Source organism: Euprymna scolopes, chromosome 8 (assembly GCF_053919585.1).
Source record: "Euprymna scolopes isolate OS-2025 chromosome 8, ASM5391958v1, whole genome shotgun sequence".
In the NCBI taxonomy this organism is placed as follows: domain Eukaryota; kingdom Metazoa; phylum Mollusca; class Cephalopoda; order Sepiida; family Sepiolidae; genus Euprymna; species Euprymna scolopes.
The window spans coordinates 74,186,073-74,205,820 of record NC_136489.1 but is presented as its reverse complement, the minus strand read 5'-3'; the positions used below and the strand labels follow the sequence as shown (position 1 = coordinate 74,205,820).

Sequence of the window (19,748 nt, the reverse complement as noted above, 5' to 3'; positions counted from 1 at the left end):
GTTTGGCTTTTTTTAAATATTTAAACAACCAATACAAAAACACTTTCGAAAAAACTGAAAAGAGTTCATTTGTTGGTTTTATTTTATTCCTTATACGGCTATACAGAAATCGGTAATTTTTCGACGGGGTGCGGAAATTACATTGGAAAGGTAAAATAGCGATAAATTTAATTAGTTTGTATGATATCATTCTCTATTTTCACCTAAGAATTTAATAAACGAAATAAATCCCAAAATAAGACACATTCATTTTTTTCTTGGAAGGGGGGGACATTAGAGACATAAACTAGAATAAAAAGCAAATCGAAAAGCTACCCCCTAAAAAACAAATTTAAAATGTCCTTTATTTACAAAAAAAGCAAATAAAAAAGTGCCCTCACAAAAAATAAAGGTAAATGTGTTGTTTACCGGCGTAAATTATTTGACAGACAAAAAATTATAAAAAGTATTTATTTCATATAAAACCTTATTAGAGCAAAAGGCTGAAATAAAACCAGAAACTTGTAATTTTTATGTGTTTTATATTTTTTTATTAGACTAAATGTGCACGACATACACGTTTAAAATGTGTCCTTTTTAATGCAAAGTTTTGCCATTTTACGCTCTTTTATTAGAAAAAATATGGCAGCTTAAACATAGTTCACGAAAAAGCATAAAATGGCCAATCTGTCAAACCTAAGACAGGCGAAATTTTAAAACCAATATAGCGACATCGAATAATAAATACAAGTCGTGAAAATATAATACAAATGATTTTTTTTCTATTTTTTTTCGGCCTTTGTGTCTAACAATGTTTTTTATATAAAAATAAATTGCTTTATAATTTTTTGTCTGGCAAATAATTTATGCCGCTTACCTACACATGTATCCAAATAAAAAAATAAATGCACGCATAATGTTTATAAACGTTATTTTTAAAGTTCACAAAATCGTGAGTTTTCTTAGAATAGTGATTCCTTCTGCCGAAATATCTGGTTGAGAGGGTATCAGATACTTTTTTGGAAGCGATTACATTTAATTGTTTTTATCCGTTCTTTTATCTTTGAAATTGTTGTTCACGTTAGCCATGATGAAAATGATTATTATAGCAGGTGTATTTCAAAAGGAACTTTTATGCTAACTCAGGCAACGGCGGGTAGCCATGATAGTATATATATATATATATATATATATATATATATATATATATGAAAAAACTACACCTGTGGGTTTAGATATAAAAAAATGAAGGATGGAATATTTATTAAGAAAACTAAACCACCGGTTTGGTCAGTCTATGTTATTACTAGCCAAGGAATAGTGGGGATAACAATTATGGCAAAAATATGCACGCCTGCGCATACAAGATGGCCACGACTTTTAACATAAAAAATACATTGCTCGGTATGTAAAACTATTTGTTTGCGGAAAAGTGAAATGAGAGAGTCTTTCTCAGCAAACCAGAAAACTTTATAATATCGTCATTTAAAAGGAAAATATTAAACTGAAAATAACTTAAATATTTAGCAAGAAATTCTATATTCATATTTGCTTTTAAAAAAGCTACATTATATAGTGTAAGTCCTTCGAACTTTTAAATGACTTTGTAAGCAAAGAATTGCAAATTTTAACAAAGCCACTTATCACAAACTAAAAGCTATAACACTTGCCGGCACTGTATGATATGTAGTCACGAATTGTAAGGACATAATCTTATTTTACTCACATATTAACTTACAGAGATCCCCCACTTTTGGGTCACTTAAGCTTTATGTTTGTTTTTCCTTTCTTTAATTAGTTACTGTGAAAAAAATATTTTAGTTTTTATTGAAAATTAAGTTGACATTTGTATTTAAAAATTAATTCTCCTGAAAGTATGTGACGCAAATTACAGAGTTAAATATAATACTTATCAAATAAATAAGATAAACTAAAGTGTTATTGTGCATCTTTAATTACAATAAAACAAACTTTTCCTCATATTTTTCGATTAAGTACTTGAGTATTTCTTTCAGTTTCATATCTTAGAGCATTTTAAAAATTATTTTAATCAGTTTAATTAATAATCTGTATATTATTTGAAGACAAGACAAAAAAGTTGATATTTGAACATTTTTCCATGTAAACACATTAATTTATCTGTTTATAATTTTACTTTCTATATTTTAGTTAAGCGTTTTTTTTAATTTACTTTTTAACGCGATAGTAAGACGCTTAAACTAAGACAAACCATTAAACATAAAAAAACATGTATATAACAAGTTCTAAGACGTTTAATAAGCCAAATTTATAGCAGTAAGCAAAAGTAGAATACCTCTAAAGATCAACTTTTTATGGGGTAGATTTTTGTGGATCCGCTAGCGTACATTAAAAGAAACCTGTTTCATTACAAAGGCATCAAACTTGTTTAATAAACATTAAATTTAACTCTTAAATAAGCCTTGTATAATTTTCCAGAGAATTCTTTGTCAAGCATAAATATCAGCTTCTTTTTTTATTATTTATGTTTTTATGTTATCCATGTAGATTGGGTGCTCAAATTGTCGTATGAACTAATGAATCAAAGAAGATTAAACTATTGAATACTGTGAATGAATGTAAGTTTTTTTTTTAATTTAAAAATAGAACTCAAATTATTTTTTGGTATTTCCTCAAAAATCTCGGATCGGGTTCTAATTATTGTTTCTTTTAAATAAAAATTAATTATTTGCAAATGATTCCAACTTGCAATGAAATATATAAATACAATTCGAAAAACGCCGATGTGTAGTTTTATTTGGACATGATAAACGCGAAAAAATTGTCGATTAAAAATGCTTTCATAATCTTGTTTTTATTTAATTACACATGCGCAGCATTCTTCAAGTCGCAAGCCGTAGACCAAAAAACACGGTTTCAACGCCCAGTAAAACTATATGAGTTTTTTAATATAATAAATGTTTGATGTAAATTAAAAACTCCCCCTTTAAAATAAGTCGCTTCTTCATAAAATAGTATTTGTCCAATGTATATATTTTTACAGGAGCATTATCTCTTAGGTTTTTTTAAAATAGTTTGGGTTACCTCTATGTTAAAGGTTTTGCACTGCCAGTATCTTGTTTAGAAATGATAATGGTTAAATCAAGTTTGATTAAATAAGAATATATAGACAGTGCAATCTAGACTTTGTTCGGTAACGTGATGCTTTCAAATCACATTAAACAAACTAAAGAAGACCACTATAGGGAAAGTAAAGCTACATTTGTAATGTACAATGTATCTAACCAATACCAAAAACTAACAAAACAAATCCAGTCTATACATATGTATACATAAAACATAAATCAAGAGCTTTAGTATATTAATTCAGACATACAAAATAAGGTTGCGTATATAAATACTATTTTATCGCGTATATATTCCTTATTTTATTTAATATATTTTTATTATTATAGTTTAATGTGTTCCCCGGACCTTATTGAAAAAGCAGCTTCCTGAATACCAATTTAATTTTAACTTTTTTGGTAGAAAGACATATGACACAGGTAAAAAAGCATTTACTTTAAAACTGTATTAGTCTAACCTAATTAATTTAGAACAAAAAATAGATCTTAAATGTTTGTTTTTGTGTTAGAAGCGCTGTTTAATCAACACTGTTCGGGTCCAAAATTTAATAAACAGCTTTGGTGTTTAATTCTGTAAACAGTGTTTTGTGGTAATTAATTGAGAGTATGAAATTACATTACGGCTATTAGTAGTTCATGAAAGCAAATTGATTCAGCGGTTCCGGGGGATTAATTGACTTACTGGTAAAATAATTTTTCAATCAGGCAAAATAAATGTATAATATGCTTTTTTTACAGTTTGATAAGTTTAAAAACATCCAAAACTATATTTATATATATATACATATATGTGTGCGTGTGTGTACATGTATATATATATATATATATATATATATATATATATATATATATATATAACTATAGAGAGAGAGAGATAGATAGATATAGATATACATATGTATACATTAATGTATATGTATATATTAATACATATGTATATATATACATATATATGTATAAATATATATATATATTTCTGTGAAAAGATTTTTTCACTTCTATGTCATTTTTATGTATACCAATCCTTATTTAAGAAGCTCTATGTAATTACAGTGCATATAATGAGTAAATTAAAATGTTTACGTTCAAAATTTAATGGGGTCGGGCGTATTACAATTTATTCCATTATCTCAGTTGGCACTTACAATGCAAACAGATACTGTCAAGAACTGTAAATGTCAACTGGAATATAAGAGTGAATTGTAAGAGTATCAATAGCATGAAACTTTGAATATAGACTTTTGTCATTTATTAATTACAGAGAATCTGTGGTATTTTCTTTTCGCCCCTTAAGTGTTTTTTGTATACATGTTGTAGCTACGTATTTCACATATTCACATTCACACCTATATTTATATTTTTATATCCGCACATACACACACACACACATATATATATTTATATGTGTGTGTGTGCACGTGCACTATTTTAATGATTTAATATATGCATATCTGCGTTATCATATAACTTTATTTGGTTGAGTATTTTAAAATGTCGCATACCTCACATATATACACCATTTATATAGGGATATATATATATATATATATATATGTGTGTGTGGGGGGGATGTGTATCTATAACGAGAAATAGGCAGAAAGAGTAAGAGGGAGAGAGATATGTAATCATTATGATATATTATGTAGCTAAACAATTATACAAAATTCAATATATAGAAAATTTCCAGATAAGGCACCCTTAAAAGTTTCTTCACGTCTATACATTGATATAATGTCCGTGTGCCGAGATTGCTACAGTCAGATAAATTCTTTCTGACATTTGCTTAAATAAGAAAGCAAACGTGGAAAGAAATTTCACGCATGCGCACATACATGTATTTTGTAAAGGATGAATAAATATAAAACATGGACGCTTTGCACGGTGGAGTTAAGATTTTTCCGTTCCTGTTTTGTTTGTTGTTCTTGTTTTAGCCACATCTTAAATATTTTACATTGACGTCATTTGTTATTAGCTAGATGATCAATCACAAGAGCCTATTTCAGTTTTGGTTTGCTTTATTTATTAGTATTTTATATAATCTTTTTCAGCCGCAAACATGCTTTTCAAAGCACTGGCTGGGTAAAAAGGAAATGAAGCATGGGGGGAGAAATGCCTTTACAGCAATAACAAAATTTAAATAATGATGAAAATACTATAGAAAGAAACAACGACAATGTATATTAAGGATAGTAATACCAGTAGAGAAACACCAAAACTGGTGTGGATAAACACGTATTATTATTATTATTATTATTATTATTATTATTATTATTATTATTATTATTATTATTACTATTATTATAAGTTGTAGTAGTAGTAGTAGTATTAGTAGTAGCAGAATAATAATAACAATAATAATAACATTAATAATAACATTAATAATAATAATAATAATAATAATAATAATAATAATAATAATAATAATAATATGAAAGAGAATGAGGATTATGTATAAGAATTAATTCCAGAATTCAAATACACAAAACAAGCGATTTACGACAGGGATGATAAGTTAAGGGAACAAAAGTAACTTGAAAAAGGGGGCTATTATAGACCACTATGAAGCACAAAAGAAAAAACGTTTATTAAAAAGAAAAACATAAAATTCTTCTTTAGTATATTGTTAGAAAAAGATAACAAAAAATCCCGTCTATAATAAGCTATAATATAAAATTAGAGAAGAAAGGGAAAAACTGGTTCAAGAACAAAAAATAAAACTAATATTGAATATTTAAACATCAAAGAAATTCAGAAAAGAAGATTGGAGAAAGCGGATATGAATCGATGGAGTATGAATTTTAGACAGGGATGTAAAAAAAATAGATAAAATAAAATACTTGGACGGAATTAAAGTAGAGGAAAAAAATTGGACAAAATGAGAGGATTAAAAAAATGCTTATAGAATCTGTGAAGGCATAATTTGGGCGTAAAATGGGGAAGAGTTTACGCAGAGCAAAACATAACTGAGATAAGAGCAACAACTATAGGGCAGATTTGAGTGTAACATAGAGAGAATAACAGTATAGCTGACTGAAGTTCAGTGTAAAAATAGATTACGGAATAATTGAAACCTCAAAGAAACTTGTAAAACGAGGAGAGAAAAAACAACAAGCACTAAAAGAACAATTAAACCCTCTGAATACGCATAAGAAACCTGTGTAAATGAAATATAGATTAGTCTATACTGTAAAACATTCACAACGAGACATATTTTTTACAACCAGAACGGACAAGCCATTTCGTTTTTATAAACATGTAACAAATATTGATCGGTGTATCTAAACACATACTAACACACATAAGCACACGCATTTTTTGCAACATCTGTTCATAGACTGGAACATTCGAGAGAAGTTCTATGTATAAAGCCTTCTATTTGTTTTCTTAAGTTTTTTTTTAAATTCAATTTTCACACCAAATAAGGCACAGTGCCATTTTGAAGTAGGGGCTACTATCGGGGACATCATTTTCGGGGGCATTATGAAGGGAGATGAGTAGGTAGATGTTTGTTCACATTACACTTGAATATATCAGTACAGTTGAATATATCAGTACAGTTGGGAAAGCAGAACCCCAAAACCTCAACATTCATGACAAATCTAAAAAAAGAAACACAAATAAACCTAGAAGACCATCCTCCAACGTAGACCCCTACTACCAGGTCTCCTTCTCCAACATCAGGGGTCTACGTTCCAACTTTCAGGGGCTGAAACACAATTACAGGAGACTAAACCGGACATATCCTTTCTAAATAAAACTGGCATAGGGTCAACCACTTCTCTAGACGAATTCATAATTAAAGGATACTCTAACTTAACATCTAAATCTGACCCCCAAGATCACCATGGGCGTGGAATATGTGCCTACAACAAAAATGGCTTTCCATGTAGTATGGATATATCCAGAGAAAACCCCTAATTTACCTTATATGTGCTTCCGGTTGGCACTAGCTTACACCACTGCATTTATATTTGCCCTCTATCGCTGACACAACAGCGGGGTTACTATCTTCAAAAGTATATCTGAGAAAATTGAACACATCCTGCCCTCATCCATCGGCTAACATTCACATTTGCGGTGACTTCAATGTCCATAATGTGGAATAGCTGACCCACTCAAATAAACCTGATGACGAGAGGAGGTTTTGTCATGATTTTGCCATTGCCTATGACCTCACTCAGATTGTTCACTAACCCACCCGTGTGCCCGATACTACCGGTCCATATGCAATCTTTCTAAACCTTTTCCTCACAACTTCCCCTGAGCTATGTTCATGTTCCGTTCTATCTCCCCTGGGATCCTCCGATCACTCCGTTGTAGCAGTTAAGATACAAATGAAATGTAATAAGTCTTTAGACGTACCTCTCCACCGTACTGTACATCGATACTCTATGGCTGACCGTGATAGCTTCCGTACATTCATATTTGACTTACTTCTTCATTCCATGTTTAAAAAGGATGTGTCCTCCATAGTATCAGACCTGACCGAATGGTTAATTATAGGCATAGACCGATTCATACCATCCCAAAAAGTCCAACAAAAACCTAACAGCCAGCCATGGTTCTCGCCTGAATGTGGTGCTGCCATCGCGCAAAGAACTCACTTTTTCCATAGCTACCAACGTAATAGATGTATTGAGACTAATGCTCTTTTAGGACTGCTAGCAACCACTGTAAAAGAGTAATAAAAAATGCAAGAGAGCGATATGCTCAGTCTGTTAAATCCAAAGTAGCTAAGCAGCGAACAAAGAACAAACAATCATAATGTTCTGATCTTAATCGGATCTTATCTGGTTCTTTATTTTATTTTTGTTTTTCCATTTGAATGCAAGTAATTACACGATCTAACTATGTAACTAATAAATAATAAATTGCTCATACTTACAATCGGTATTTTGAGTCATACAAACCGGAAATAAGACGGAGTAGTCACGCAGTTTATGTTATTGTTTTAGATTTTCAAGTGTAATGCAAGTAATTTCACGATATGGTTGCATTGTAATAGTAATTTATAAAAAATGAGATGTTAGTTTCCCAAAACCTGTGTAGTTGAAAACATAATAAATGAAGCGCATAGTAAGATTCGTCGGTTAAAGTTGTCCAAACCGGAAGTAAAAACTATGTAGTCTCACAGTGTGCGTCTTACCGAAAAAAGAAATGCAAAATAAAACAATCTAATGTTACTAGGACGTTTAGCGCGTTTATTTATTCGTTTATTTATTTATTTTTTTTTTTGTATTTTAAGTGAAATGTAAGTAATTTCACATTATCAGACCGTAATTCATTTTTTTGTTTATTTTTATGGGAGAGAAGAGAAAAGCATAGAATAAAAAGGAAAGGAAAAATGGCTTTAATAACTCGTTACAATTCCAAACCGGTGTTCCTTGTGGACAAGTTGTCAGCGGTGTTAAGTGGTAGCAGGAGTAGAAGGAATTTAGTAGAGAGAAAAGATTTTACAACATCCATTGATTATAACCGGTTTTGGCAATGAACTTTCACTGGAAAAAAGTAGGAATGTACGGTTATCGATGATGTGTAAGATTAATAGGCGTATAGCACGCCTCAGACCCTGTGCTGCAATTTGTGCACATTACATTTGCATGTAATGTTTTTATTTTTTATCCTATTAAGGTCAAACTCACACTGGGAAAAATGAGTTAATTTTATATATATATATATATATATATATATATATATATATATATATATATATATATATATATATATATATATATATAAGAAGAAGAATAGAAGATAGAAAAGATAGAAGAGAAGATACAAAGGATAGAAAAGATAGAAGAAGAAATAGAAGATAGAACAGAAGAAAGAAGATATCTCTGAAAAACGCTGGTTGTGGAATATTTCCAAATAAACATAATGTTTGTTGCAATATATATCATAGAGTAGCATAAACTCAAATACAAAACGTATTGAACCCGATTTTCAAGGTTTTAATAAACTGATAACATTTTGATATTTTAGCACAAGCCGTAAATATTGTTTTCACATTTTCCTTCTTTATTATCTTTCGAAAATCCGTTTTATTTTACGAAACACAATAAGTAGCATATAAGACTGCCATGAAGTTTTAACATAATGGTAAATTAAAAGTGTTTACCTTTTATATTCTCTATAAAGTCACATTTAACATTCCATCAGAAAACAAACAATTGATATGAAAACAAACTTTTAATTTTTTTGCGAAATGAGAAATTTATTGACTAAACTCTATTAAATTTTACTATATTAATTTGACAAAAAATAGTGATTTTTTATATTACTATTAATAATAATACTAATTACTAGCGGGACCTGTGGGAATTCCACAGTGGAATTTTTCATATGTAATAAATTCTTGGGTATAATACTAATTATGTCAATAATTTTTCATCATTTGTAACTCACCATTTCGCACACTTTGATAACTTTGATATATTGTATAGGCTGATCATTTCATTACAAATACACACATACCAATTAATTCACATTTCATAAATGTTCATTGTTAGATATGTTACTCATTTCGACAATATTTAAAAATATATTTTTAAGCAACACTATCGCCCAACCATACTAAAATATTAACTTTGATATATTTGATGGTCTGCGTATTTCATTTCAAACAAACAAATCAATTAACCTCCATTTCATCATTTTTCGTAATTCTTGGATATGTTACTAATTTGGACAATAATTTTCCTAATGTGTACCCACATTATATCCCCCCTCCTTGATAAAATAATAACTTTAATATATTGTTTGGGCTCATTATTTCATTACAAACACACTAATGCATGAAATCACATTTCATCATTTTTTCTTAATTCTTGGATACGTTACTTATTTCGACAATCATTTTTTCATAATTTTAACCCATATTTTCTGCACCTCCCTCTTTACTAAATAATAACTTTGATGTATTGTCTAGGCTGATTATTTTATTTCAAACACACCAATAAATTAACTCACATTTCATCATTTTTTAATAATTTTTGGATATGTTACTAATTTCGACAATCATTTTTCGTAAGTTAAACACAACTTATAGCTCGCCCTTACTAAAATAATAACTTTGATATATTGTCTGGGTTGATTTTTTCATTACATCACACTACGCAATTAACTCACATTTCATCATTTTCCATCATTCTTGCATATGTTACTAATTTCTACAATCATTTTTATCATTTAAAGCGACACCATCACCCCTCCCCCGTACTAAAATAATAACTTCCATATATTGTCTGGTCTGATTATTTCATTGCACACTCATTGTTGCATAAAATCACATATTATCATTTTCCATAATTCTTGGAGATGTTACTAATATCGACAATCATTTGTCATAGTTAAAACCATCCTTATCGCCATTTCTTACTAACATAATAACTTTGATATATTGTCTGGACTGATTATTTTATTATAAACACACCAATCAATAAACTCGCTTTTCATCATTTTTCATAATTCTTGGATATGTGACTATATCCGACCATAATTTTTTTTTTGTAATTAATACCATCTCTATCGCTATCCTTTACTAAAATAATAACTTCCATATATTGTCTGGTCTGATTATTTCATTGCACACTCATTGTTGCATAAAATCACATATTATCATTTTCCATAATTCTTGGAGATGTTACTAATATCGACAATCATTTGTCATAGTTAAAACCATCCTTATCGCCATTTCTTACTAACATAATAACTTTGATATATTGTCTGGACTGATTATTTTATTATAAACACACCAATCAATAAACTCGCTTTTCATCATTTTTCATAATTCTTGGATATGTGACTATATCCGACCATAATTTTTTTTTTGTAATTAATACCATCTCTATCGCTATCCTTTACTAAAATAATAACTTTGATATATTGTCTTGGCTGATTATTTCATTACAACAGACACCAATCAATCAACTAACATTTCATAATTTTTCTTTAATCTTGGATATGTTACTAATTTCGACAATAATTTTTCATATTTTTGCCCTCCTTATTGCCTTTCCCCTTACTTAAATAATAATGTTGATGTATTTTCTGGGCTGATTATTTTATTATAAACACACACATCAATTAACTCACATTTCATCATGTTTCGTTATTCTTGGATATCTTACTAATTTCACCAATATTTTTTTATAATGTAAACACTCTCATCGCCCTCTCTTACTAAAACATGACTTTGACATATTGTCTCGATTCTTTCAACTATTTATTAATTTACATTTCCTAAATTTTCATAATTCTCGAATATGTTACTAATTTCGACAATCAATTTTTTTTTTACATTTTTTGCTCAAATTAATTACCCCACACTACTAAAATAATAACTGATATATTTTCTGGGCTGATTATTTAATTTCAAACACACTAGACAATTAACTCACATTTCGTTATTTTTTACTTCTTGAATATGTTACTAATTTCGACAACAATTATTCATCATTTAAACCCACATCATCTCCCCCTTATAAAAATAATAACTTTGGTATATTGTCTGGTTTATTTGATTGCAAACACACACATTCATTAAATCATAGATTATCAGTTTTCATACTTTTTGGATATGTTACTTATTTCGACAATAATTTCTCATAAGTTTAACACCCCTTATAACCTTCTCCTTACTAAAATAATAACTTTTATATATTTGCTGGGCTACTTATTTTATTACAAACACATCAATCAAATAACTCACATTTCATCATTTTTCATAATTCTTGGATATGTTACTAATTTCGTCAATCATTTTTTATAATTAAAACCCCACATTATGCCCCCTCCTACTAATATAAGAACTTTGATATATTGTCTGGGCTTATTATTTTATTACAAACAATAAATAATAATAATAATAAAATAACTCACATTTCATCATTTTTAATAATTCTTGGATATGTTACTAATTTCGACAATAATTTTCATAACACTATGTCGCTCCCCCTTACTTAAATAATTACTTTGATATATTGTCTGGGCTTATTATTTCATTACAAACAAATAAATAAGTTCTGGGTATTCTCATAGTATATATGTTTCACCTATCTTATCCAATCCCAGTGACGCCGCATATTCTGATAAAATATATCGTTCACCTATCTCATTCGATCACGGGCGACGCTGGGTATTTGCTACTATATGTTTTCCACCTATCTCATTCAATACTGGGCGACGCTTTCTGATAGTATATATTTGCACATCTCATTCAATCGCTGGACTAACTTCATGTCCGCCACCCCCACTGTTGAAAAATATACATTAAATAAAGTAATGTTTTAATCGTAAACTGTTTCAGACATTTCCGGGACTGACTTTATATCCCCACCCCAATGTTAAAAATATACATGAAATAAAGTAATGTTTAAATCGTAAACGGTTTGAGTAATTTCCAGGACTGACTTCATATCCCATAACACACTGCTTAAAATATACTTGAAATAAAATAATGTTTAAATCATAAACTGTTTCAGCAGCTTTTTCGAAAGTAATACATAAAAACATTAACATGGTTAGGGATTAGGTGTCCATTGCTTCAACATGAATGTCTGAGTGTACTATCAGTTTCAGCATTCCAGTCACTTAAATCCCCCCATTTTTTGGTCTTGGTTAATGGAGGAGAAATCCTTCATTACTGATACAATTCTTATTACAGAGAGCCCCTTTTGGGCAGCTGGTTTTCCCCTAAATTTTTAACCGACCTCATGTTCAATTCCACCCTTGTGGGGAGGCAAGTAAACACACAAAAAATAATCAGAACGGACATTTTCCAGGGCATTTTATAATTAATCAGGAGTAACACTTCCAGGCCATTTTGTAATTAAATCAGAAATAACTTATTCCAGTTACTTTTTTAATATTAAAACTTTGTTAAATTAAACATAGTACCTATTCACAATGTCTCCTCACGGGACCGATTAAGATACCAGGGTCGTTTTTTTTTTAACGTGGATAAAAAATTGTCTTAGTCGTAAAGGATGTCTCTTCCACTGAGAGAGAAGAAATTGAAATGTAGCACCTGAAGAACAGATACTACACTTTGATCTTAGCCAAAAGGCTAAGAAAGACAAATCATTTTTATTAGCTTTGCCTTAACAGCGACACCAATATTTTATTTTTTTTATTTTATTTTTTTAGGGATGCACAGATAAGCGTAAGAATATAATGATAATATATAATGATTGGTTGGGGACAATTGGAATTTTGATTTCGTTAATTGTTTTAGACAATTTGTACGGAAAGGTGCGTTTCACCAGAAATAATAATAATAATAATAATAATAATAATAATAATAATAATAATAATAATAATAATAATAATAATAATAATTATTATTATTATTATTATTATTATTATTATTAATTTATTATTTTATATATTATTTGTAATTATTATTATTATTATTATTATTATTATTATTATTATTATTATTATTATTAACTCACAAGAAGTTTTCACACAGGTCATCAAAGATCTCTCCTTGAAAACAGCCTGGCTTTTCCATGGAAGCTGACTGACAACAGGTCTCCCAAGACTTCCAGTTCTCTGCACCTCTTTCGATAGTATTTGCAAATAAATGTGCATTATTGCAACAACTGCTTGCCATTGATTTCTCGTTTGTAGCGGCTATTTGGTATCACTAAAATTTGAGTGGTAATACACCTTCCCAAAGTCCAGTTCTCTTCACTCTTATCTAGCAGACATATAACCAATGCTCTCTCCTCAGCTTTCCTTCCTCCTTGACTCTACTTACCTCTTTGGTCTCACGCGGTTTTTTTGAGGGGCGGCAGTGATGTGGTAATTGGTTAGGGTTGGGTTAGAGAATTTATAGATATGAGGTTTCAATGATTTAAGTTCCATGTGATGTTTCATGATTTGTCTCTGCAGCAGTTTGACTGGTTTGCGCTTGTTGCCCGTATGTGTTTGTCTCTACATTAAAGTGTGTTCCTTAATATTTCAGCTCTTTTCATTATTATTCTTCGTTGTATTTGTCCAGTCATTCGTTTGATTCCAATTTCTCCTATTTCTTTTCCAAGTTTTTCGGGATTGTTCCTAGTGATGCTACTATTGTAGGTAATATTTTGATTTTCTTCATCTTCCATATCCCTTTCATATTACTGGATAGCTCTGTGTATTTGCTCCGCTTCTTCATTTCTTTGATATTCACCCTGTGGTCAGCTGGAACAGCAAAGTTTACGATGGGACAAGATGTTTCTTTCTTGTTAATTATTATTATTATTATTATTATTATTATTATTATTATTATTATTATTATTATTATTAACACTATAATAATAACAATAAAGACAGGCATATTATAACCACGCACACTACATTACGCCCTAAGGATGATTCTAACCAACTTTGAGTGAAAATAAAACACAGAAAAACGATTAGAATAGAAGAGTGTGTGAATGATACAAACAAAGAATTAGAAAAATGCACAACACAGAACATTGAAAATATAAGCACAACAACAAAGGACATTGTATAAATGACATGTTTTTATAAAAAAAAATTCGCGTTGCAGTTTTTGGTTTCAAACGTATTTATACGTATTTTATTCTTCAAATTTCACTCATCGATTTTAACAGATATACACCAAAAAAACTACCCATATATATATATATATATATATATATATATATATATATATATATATATATATATATATATATATATATATATATGAGGATAAAGGATGATGCCAAATGCATATAACAAGCTCTGGTGAGGTTGTTGAGATACATATAGCCATTTCTCTCATGATCTCAATATACTGTCATCCTGCTCAATATATTTTGATATAGAAATATATCTTTCTCGTCATCACTTTTATGTATAGCTTCACGACAACTGCTCTGGTTAGTTAGAATGTTTTATTCTTATTTTATTTTTAAGTATATTAACTTTTATTAAGAACAGTATTTTGATCGATGGACAAAATAAAAACAAAGAAAAACTAAGTAATGTTGTTTTTATATGTCTTTGCATAAAAGCGAATTATCCATAATCAATAGCTATTCTTGTATATTAAAAAATATATTAATTTCCAGTGAATTAACATTGTAAAGAAAGACATCATGTAAGTTAACGGACACGCCCTGATATATTTCCTGCATGATCAGAATTTACAGTATAGAAGATATTGCGCATACACAATTTGAATCGGTAACGTCTAATTATTGTTGCCTGCATGGGAATAAGTATTGACATAAAATAGTATAATTTACGAGTTTTCCTCCATCTAGAATAGTTGTTATTTTTACTTTTGCATGAGATGAAAAATCATGTTAATTAAACTGGAAGGTAAATCACGCATAAAATATTTTGACAATGAAAAATATTCTGTAACAAATTAAAGAGTATATTCTCCAATCCTGTAGAGAGCGTCGGACATAATTATTACGAGTTGAATATATTTCTATGTATTTGCCGTGTGTATAACAAATAACAGCATAACTCTATTTAAATTCAATATCTATATGTGATTGTGATAAGTAAGTTTCATATGTATATGCCTCTGCGATCATTGTTTTCAGAATTAACAATCCTAGCACGGGTTGCTGCTAGTTGTCCAGGTAATTTCATACATCTTATGTTATATTTTCACATTTATTCTAGCGAAAACCTATTTGATGGCGGTACATGTATCAGCTTTTAGATAAATTTATAGATTCATTAATAAGAACGTAAACACTATGAATCCGAAGATTCTGCTGGGTCACTAGTTTCTTTTTAGAATGACATTGGGTGCACACTGGAGTAACTACGTGAACGTTGTCGACATGCTAAGAGAATGTCAGTTTATGGAACGAAATGTGTTCGGGCTTAGAACAGCCACGTTATTAATTGAGATTGTCGGACTGACTTCCTCATCTTGGTTGTTATAGTCACAAAGTGTCGACCGTTTTGCCCTTCGGACTTGATCAGGTGTTTTGTATCGAACTAGGGGACCGTTTGTTTAGAATCTCGAACCCAACACTTTATTATTATTACGGGGGTACCGTGTTCGGACTCCAGCTAGGCTCTGGGACATAGTTGCTGATTCTCTGTTTTGAATGTTACTTTTCACTGCCTTCGTTCAGGAGTGAACTCAGCACCTTTGGGTTACTGTAAACTTTGATACAACGACTAGGACAACTCGATGAGGAAGTCAGTCCGACAATCTTAATCAATTAAAACACCTCATCTCAAAAATACAGACAATTACTAGCCACGTTGTTAATTCGTGTTTTAACCACCTGTGTTTCGTAACACCCCATAATGTATATTAAAGTTAAATCAGTGTTATATTACAAACTGAAATAAAATAGAATAAGATCATATCAGAACTGAATTACTAAAAAAAAAAACAAGATAAAAGTGTGGGAATAGAACATGACAGATTTTGACAATTGCTATTTCTGGCGTCGTTTCAGATGAGCTGCTTCTACATTCCATTACATCTGGACTGAAGACTCAGTGGGAGAGAGCTGTAACCTAACTTTTCCTTTAGTTAAATAGCGGTTCCAGTCACCTTATATACTTGTCTTTACTTTTGTTGGAATCTTATTCATTTCACTGTTTTCGAGTCGTTTTCTTGTTATTACTTAAAACATTTACACCACAACAAAATATATAGGAACAGGAAAATAAATCACATAAATATTTATAAATTTAAACATGAATTTGATTAAATAAAGAAAACGTGACTTTAAAACAGTCTACTCCATAATAGTAATGTAGGACTGTAGAAGATAGTTGACCACAATTCATGTACCATGGCAATTAAAGTACCATGAAAAAGCCAGGTGAAAAATTATATATACAGAAGAGAAGAAAGTGAAATAAAATATAAAAAGTAATACGAATATGAATGAGAAAATAATCAGAAACATGTTTGGATCTGTTTGTCGAAGAATCTAAGAAAATGTAAATGAAAAAAAAAATCAGGACAATAAATATTCGGAACATGGAATACAAATAATACAAACGTGTCATCATTTAATTCGAAAAATGTAATTTAACAGAAAAGGGATGACAGGAATTAAACAAAATAACACAGGTAAGAATAAAATCAGCAATATATAAATGATATCCTATATATAAATACACATATAAATATATATGTGTGTATGTGTGTGTGCATGCGTATGTATGGGTGTGAAAGTATAAGACGTGTGTAGCAATGCCGTTGTTGACGTGATGTGGCATAAGTACAAAATAAGAAAAAAATAGACAAAGACACAAATGCGTATCTGTTTTCTTTTCAAAAACAACCACAGATACAATTTACTAAATATCGACATATTCTTTGATATACAAGTGATAGCAAAAATCATCATTATTTTGATTCTAGCAAGTTTTCTTACATAGAAGTTACCACATATCAAGGACCGGAGGCTACATGAAGATAAGGGTTACTGAGTGTACAGTAGTCAATGGGATAATATCGTAGCGTCTTCAGAAGTTTAAATTTGGTAAATTGAATTACTGAAGTAAACGGTTCAGCAATAGTTTGTTTACGCTGGACTTGAAGACTAGTAAATTGTAGTACGCTAGAAAGAGGGTAAATGGAATAGTGTTCCATAGGCGTGCACATAAGAAAGAAGTTCTACATTTAGGTTTAGACACAACTAAATAGTGGGAGAAATGATTGATAGTGCTTTCAGAAAGACGAGTGTTTCTTGTGAAAGTGATGTAGGATGGGGACTATAAATTGAAGCTCAGACAAGCACTTGCTATTAAAACAAAGATAAAGCAGAATCAGTCACGCAACGTCCCTTCTGAGGGAAAGAGGTTGCAGGGAAGATAAAATGGCATCTCTCACTTTACTCTGAAGTCTATTTTGAACCCTGTGAAGGCAGGATAATGTCTTTGTAGTAGGTCCTTCCCAGATGTAAAAATAGTACTCCACACTTGGGCGCGCCTAGCATTTGTATAGGTAGAGATTGCATCGGCAGTGAGACATCTGATAGAGCAATAGAACGATCCCACCATTTTTCTACCAACCGTTGGGAATGGATTTGATGCACGTGTTCCATTTCAGAATCGGAGTAAATGTTGTCAAAATCGAGTGAATGTTGTCAAAACATGGAGCCTCCCAAAGACGATATATATTCATTTCAATTCATGCTAGACGAGTATCAAAACCCTGCTGTTGTAAAAATTAAAACTGGAGTTTAGATGCATTAAAAGAAACTAGCAACCTCTGTCCCCATTCTACTACGTACTCAATGTTAGAGGAGAGAGAATTAGAGAGAACTTTGTCATCTACGACCTTTGATGTATTGACATAGATATTATAAGCGTCAGCATACATGTGTCAGAATGATCTAAGGTTGTGATTTGATAGCTCATGTATGTAGATCAAGAAATGTGTTGGGCCCAGGATGGGCCCCTTAAGGGACTTCAGCATTAATACTGTGTTTCTGATTTCTTCCTATCAACAGCTACTCTTAGGAACCTATCCGAGACAGATGATTAAATAATTAAAATGAGATTTTCAGCTATATCGAGGCTAGAGATATTTTGAAGTAGACCTTCATGCCATACCTTATCAAAGGCATTTGATGTGTTAAGAGCAATTGCTTTAGAAAGAAAGCCTTCGTCGAGAGATTCGCTAATCCTATGATATAACCGTTAGCACATCTGTTGTAGATCTAGTGGAAAGGAAACAATATTGCATGTCACAAAGAAGGTTAATTTTGCTGAGGTGGTTGACTACTTCTCTCCTTAACACAAATTCCAGCAACTTACCTCTGACGCGCGGGAAACTTATAGGTGATAGTTGGGATATAGCAGACGCATATGCTCAGGATCTTGTAAGTTATTTGCCAATCCTAATTAGCACTAAACCACTGCTCAGCTACTTTGGATTAACGGACTGTCCATAGAACTCTCTCGCTTTCTTTATTATTCTTTTACAGTTGGTGCTGGCATAGCTGAGAGTGGCTTTAATCGCAGTGCATCTATTTCTGTACGTAATGCCAGCAGTGCACTTTAGAGAGAGCAATGGTAGGCTTTTACGTTTTGGCTGGAATTGTTTGGAGAGTATGAAGTGGTCTATACCTACGATTACCCATTTCGTCGGATCTGATATTACATAGTCTTTTTAAACATTGGACAGAGACGTAGATATGATGTAAATATACGGAAGCTATCACAATCAGTCATAGAGTATCGATATACTGTTTGATGGGAAGGTACGCCTGAGGACTAATTACATTTAGTTTTTATCTTAACTGATACAACCGAGTTGTCGGAACAGCTACAATGGAGGCAACACAGAAGATGAACATAGCTCAGGAAAAATATTCGAAAAAATCAGTGTCGGGCACACAGGTCGGTTCGAGAACAATCTGAGTGACTTTATTCGTAAAAGAAACAATGCGACAGAACCTAACCTCATCATCTGTCTTATTTGAGTGGGTTAAGTCTTCGACATTATGAATATTGAAGTCTTTACAGAGAATGAGAAAGAAAAGATTCAGCCATTTATCGAATGTTGGTCCTGATGAGAAGGATATATTAAAAAAGAAGATAATATTACTTTACATAAATCGCTGAGAGGCTGTAGAATATTATAAATCATATACTCTTATATATTTTTTAGCAGCAATGTGTTAAGAAAACTATTTTCCCTCATATACGTATGCATACATATACAGTTTA

At 30.8% G+C, this 19,748-nt stretch overlaps 1 pseudogene; it reads right to left on the bottom strand.

Annotated features, from left to right (window-relative positions):
- Positions 1–13,046: 13,046 nt before the first annotated feature.
- Positions 13,047–13,162, bottom strand: LOC145284221 (U2 spliceosomal RNA; annotated as a pseudogene).
- Positions 13,163–19,748: the final 6,586 nt, after the last annotated feature.